The following is a 6,000-nucleotide window of genomic DNA, read 5'->3' on the forward strand; positions in this document are numbered from 1 at the left end:
TGTAATCTCTTTTTAGGAGTGTTCAGAAAAATATTTACAACTCTCCACTAGTAATTTTTCTGAATTGGGCAGTTTTCTAGGAAAACAGAAATTACTAAGACTTATTTAAGATGAGAAAAAATTCTCAATGAACCAAATAACCATTAAAAAAAAAAGGAAAATATCACTGCTTACTTCAATAGAGTTAGACCCAGTAGGGTTGCAGGCAACTTCTATCGGACCTTTGAGAGACAGATGATTCTGTTACTACTTACGTGTCCTAAAGTGTAGAAAACTTCCCCTGTTCATTTCATGAAGCTAGAACGATCCTGATTCCAAAACCTGAAAAATATTGCAAATACAAATACCATAGTGCAACATCATTTATGAATATAAATACCAAAATCCTAAATAAAATATCAAACAAATTGAATCTAGCAGTGTATTATTTGAATGACACATCACAACCAAATAAAATTTATTTCAAAGGTATAAAGGATGGCTTAATATTAAGAAATGTATTCACAACTTATAATATTAATAAGCCAAAGGAAAATATAATGGAAGTGAATGCCAAAAATATCTTTGATACAATTCAATATCCATTACTGTTAAAATTTTTTTTTAATTTTCCCTTAGCAGAATAAAAGTATGACAGTAAAACATGTTATACTTAAATATGTCATACTTAACAGTAAAATGGGACAATGCCATTAAAATCAAGAGCATAACAAGGTTTCTCGCTATCACCATTGTTATTCAACATTGCTCTGGGAGTTTTAGCCAATACCAGGACAACGAAAAGAGATAAGAAGTATAAATATTGGAAAAGGAAAAGCATAGTTTTCATTATGGCTCCTCCCTGGAAAAACCTAAGAAAATCTATTAAATTAATGTAAAAAAATTTTAATGATAGCCAAGTCCAAGAAAAATATTTTTAAAAATCAATAGTTTTTTTTTTACATAGCATCAATAATCTGTTAAAATATATCATTGGGGAAATAGCAACAATAGCAACAAGTCATTTTAAAAGCACCCAGGTATAGACTTACTTCACTAGACACATGACCAAATTCATTCTATTATAAAGATTATATATCCTTTACTCACATGTGACATCCTGGGCCATTTTAGAAAGAAAATGAACACTCGCTGTGATGAGGGGTGCTGCTCTTGGTGCGGCTGCTCCTTGCTGATGGGAAGGTGAACTGGATCCATAGTGCCCACCTTCGCCACTCTTGGGCCAGAGTCTGGTCTTCCACTTCAGAGCCAGCAAAGCCCGGGCAGAAGGAAGTTTCTGCCGTGGGCCAAATTAGTGCAGCCTGTACTTCTGCTCTAGTCTTTAGGACTTTAGCTTGAGGGCCATGTTTGTGTGACTCAAGAAGGGGCAGAGGGCCTGGACTCCTTTCTAGGTTTAGAGGGTTGGAGTTTTTCAGGGAGCAAGGAAGAGACTCTGGAAAATGTGGGTGTGCAGAAGGACTGAGAGAGAAGATAGAGAGGAACTGAGAAGGCCTAGTGAGGTCAGGAGGAAGGAGCGTTCAGTAGAACACCTCCAAAAGTTTAAAGTAAGAGGCCTTCCCCATCTTGGGTGGTGCGCTGGAATGACTGGCAGATCCGGTCACATCTCCTTGGTCCTCTTACTTGGCAATGCCCTGGCCCGCTGTGCTGGTATCTTCTTTTTGCTCCATTTCCTTCCCTAAAATGACTCTCCGCCCTGCTCTTTGCCCAGAATGCTGACCTGCATAGTTACCGCAACAGGCTCCCTTGTCCTCTGGTTTCCAACTGGATTCAGAAATGGGAGGAGACCCAAGGGAGGGAGGGAGGACATGCCTGCTCCATGCAGTGCTCTCGTTAGGTTCTGGAGACCACCTCATCATTTTGGATTTAGAGGTGCTGGCCTCCCCGTGTTACAGCACATGCCCTGCATTCTCCCTGTGGTTTCTTACACCTGCCACACCTGTGTAATTAGTCCCATTATTAAGCCTTCCTCAAATTATCCTAATTTGGGTGAGTCAAAAAAAAACGTAAACACTTACCTGACTGTTCAGGAAAGCAACTGCTCACATCTCCAGCCAAGTCCAGTGGGAGACTGGTCTGCGGAGAACAGGTGAGGTGATATTTCACCTGCTTACCTGGTGGGGTGCTGGCTAAGATGGGGCTTCCACCTGTGGAAGTGTTAACCAGCAGATGCCATCCCAGATATGAAACCATGTTCCTGAACTTTCCCTCACAGCGCAGCAAGATAACCACCTCTGCTCCCATGTGGGCAGAGGAGAGACCCTGCCCCAACTTGATACAGAGAAGGCTCTAGAAAGATTCTGCACTCATTGGTAGAGTCCAGAGAGAGGAAGGTGTAGTGTGACTGACTTTTTCCTTTGCTTATATTTCCAGGTATTTGGGGGAATGTACATGTTATTTTTATAGTGAGAAAACAATACAATTTCAGAAAAATAAAAGAGTGGGTGGAGCTGTGGCAAGGGTGTTAACTTGCTTCCCCATGTGAAGGCTTCCTGCTTACCTTACCCCCCACCAGCCTAACTTCCTGAGAATTTGACTTTAGACTTTGCAATTGTTCTCTGTGTGCACAGATTTGCTCTCGGCCAGTGAGAGAACAAGGTGAAAATACGTAGACAGTGCTGGATAGCTGTGTCTGTTACTTTTATAATTCCAGTTGCTCCTAGGTCCTGATAGTCAGACCCAACCTAGCAAGCCTTGTAAGTCTGACCTTGAACCTATTCCACTCTGCCCACCCCTTGTGCTCACCTTCAGAGAGCTCTCTCGCATGGCTGGCTCTAGCCCTGAGAATCATTAATCCTGCCTAGCTGCCTTGTGCCAGGTAAAGTCCAGACCAGGTTTTGGACCTTGGCTTTGCCCTAACTCCCTGCGGGACCTTGGACTAGTACTTCTGCTCTCTGGGCCTGTTTCCCTCTATGTACAAAGTGGAAACCACCCCTACCTCCAAAACTGGAGAGAAATTTCCCTAGGAATGATCTCTCTGCTTTCCCTTTCCCTCAGCTGGCAAAGTATACAACTCAAGCCCCTTTGGCAGCTGGGAGAGAGGAAGTTCCCTTTGAGAAATAGAACACCCTCTATGGGAGTGTGTGGGTTTGACTCCCACCAGCCAGGACTGAAGGAAAACCATGAAATCATATGAAGAAAAATAAAATGTTTCCTATGGATTTTTTGTCAAGGTCATCAGTGTTGGTGGCAGGTGTAACTTTCTTCCCATGATGGAGCTGAAAGAGACCCAGGCTGAACCTGGAGGGAGGGGACCAAGCCCAGGGGAAGCCTGGCACTCAGCCTGGCTCAGTTAATACTTCTTCGATAGAGCCCAAGATATTCACAGGACAGAGGGAAAGGAAGCACAGCCTGATGGCGAGGTTGGTGGATGATCTTGAAGGTCTTTGTGACACTGAAGTTTGATGCACATAGTTCCAGGCACACCTGGGTGATTCAGATCAGTCAGTATAGCTGGGAGAGAAGGGCAGAGGCTTTACATGCCACTGTGGCCTGGCATTCAAGGCTGGCACATCCGATCTTTCCTATACCTCCCCTCACTACCCTTTCCCAACTTGCCAGCTCCACTGTTCCACCACTGAGGACCTAGACGCTCTTGCTTCTGTACCTTTGCTCGGGCTGGACTCTATGCTCAGAATGCCTCTTCTCAAAGCCATCTGGCAGGGCCTTCCTGTTTCTCCCAGGCCCAGCTCAAATCAAACCCTAAGAAGCCTTCTGTCTTCCCCTTGTAAGACTTTCTTCCTCATCATATCTCCCGTGGCATGTTGGCTGTGCAATCAGATCACCTGCTCCTGTCTTGTACAGGCAAACCCATAACTGAGGACAACGCCACACAGGGGCTTAGTTGGCAGCCTTTCACACTAGAAATGAATGCCCCACAGCTTGTATCAAAGACATCCTAGTGACTGCTGTTGGCTGCTGCCAAGTGATACCATGCCGAGCTCACCGACTTGCTGAGAAGTGAGCCTTGCCTATGTTTGGGGCAAAGAGACCATACCTTCTATCCTCCTCTACTCTAAACGATTAGCCACTCGTCTAGCTTCAGCTGGTGAAGGCAGAAGAGGCCTTTGCACTGGATATGGGAATGAAGTTTTAAAACAACCAGGGAAGAGACCTGAGAAATGAAATTTAAATAACTGGAAGAAAGTACTAAAGTTATGGAATCAAACAGAGATCTTGCTACGGGGTTTCACTGCCTAGTTAGAAACAGGGGTTCATCTAGCACAGTTGGGGACAGTTACTGGTAAAATAAAACTGTTTTCATATTTATACTCTAACTTGAGACTGCAAAAAACCGTTTCTTTTTTTTTTAAATTTTATTTTAGGCGAGGCAACCCTTGGTTGACGTCACAGATTGCAAGGAACATGTCAGTTTACAATCCCTTATTTTCTATTTCTTACGCCTATAGTGTCAGCTTACAATCCCTTATTTTCTATTTCTTACGCCTATAGCACCTGGTCTTCTTAGGTGGTCTCCCTGTTTTTTCTTAAGGAAGATGCTATTGGTGGCCTTGGCATTCTTACTTGCCTTCTTGAACCTTGACTTGGTTTGGGCAGCAGTGTCTGCAGTGTCTGACTAGCCAGCTATGGCCATCTTGCTCCCCTCGGCCTGTAATTGGTCTAAAGGTGGGAATACAACCTGATCCTGGCCAAGGAGATACAAGAGATGACTGGTAAGGGATTTCTGAGAAATATCTTTCTTATTCATAAGAGGCACTGGCAGTAGAAGGAGAAGGCCCGTGGCTCTCATCCCCTTTCTTCTTGCTTGGAACACTGTGCTTGAAGCTCAGCTTGGAGCTGAGACAGCCTCCAGGCGACCATGAGGACAGAGCTGTGATCTCTTTACTATGGACATAAAATGAAGACTTGGTGGCATGAGTGACATGCATTGCTGTCCCTGGCCTACAGAAAAATGATGTAGGAGAGACCATCAGTACAGTCGAGTCTTAAGCCTGCGTCCTCTGTCCTGGAGCCCTGGGGAAGCTCCCTGATACAGCTGGCTGTGGAGGGGGGCATCCAGGAGGCAAGCAGAGTCTTCTGCAGGTTGGCCTTTTTGCATTAACTGATTTTAATTTTCTGCACTCATCCGTTACAGTCTCTGCTCTTTGTTGCCACTTTTGCTTTAGATACAATAATTATTTTATTTTCAGTCACTTTGGAAAATCCCCTTTTTCAATAGATTGGTCGCACAAAGCACCCCATTGGTTGTTATGAGGCTCTGGTGGCTGATGGGTACAATGCCTCTGGGTGTGTGCTTAGCCTGAGGGTCGGGCGTTGCTGGGTGCACAAGTTGAATTGGAAGAAATGACAGTGTCACTTCTGAGCAGGGACCTATGGGCCAGTTCTGTGGTTCTCTGGGTCTCTCCCTTCCCCTTGTGAGGATGCCAGAATGGGTCCTGGAGCGAAGATGATGTGGAAAAGAAGTGCAGCTGCCCCACAGTGGACATGTGATATGGGCCAGTCGTGGTTCTCTGGGTCTCTCCCTTCTCCTTTGTGAGGACGCCAGAATGAGTCCTGGAGCGAAGATGATGCGGAAAAGAAGTGCAGCTGCCCCACAGTGGACATGTGATGGGAGCAAGATGGGAGCCTCTGCTGTCGTCATCCATGGAGGTTTTGGGGCCTTAATCTCGGCTAACTGATAGACCCTCTCAGGCTCTGATCAACAGGCACTCTGTCTCCACAGTCCAAAGTTGTCACTGCCCTAGGAGATCCCCTGGAGCTGGAATATCATGCCCAAGGCTTCCTGGGTCTTGGAGGGCCCGAAGCTTTCTTGGTCCTGAAGGTCTAAAGCTGAGGTCTTTGTACTTGGCATCTGCCACCACCTGTCCTCTGGTCATGCCTGGGTCTGGTCTGACCAGCTCTGTTCCAGCTGCCCCACTTTCCCAGGGCCCTTGGCTTGGAATAATAGCACTCCCGTAACTTCCTATTCCAGAGCAAAGGACACAGGACCCAAGAATGAGCAGTGGTTTCATTTTAGATGTCCACATTGCCTGGAAGTACACA

This window comes from Pteropus alecto, unplaced genomic scaffold, assembly GCF_000325575.1.
Source record: "Pteropus alecto unplaced genomic scaffold, ASM32557v1 scaffold114, whole genome shotgun sequence".
Classification (NCBI taxonomy): Eukaryota; Metazoa; Chordata; class Mammalia; order Chiroptera; family Pteropodidae; genus Pteropus; species Pteropus alecto.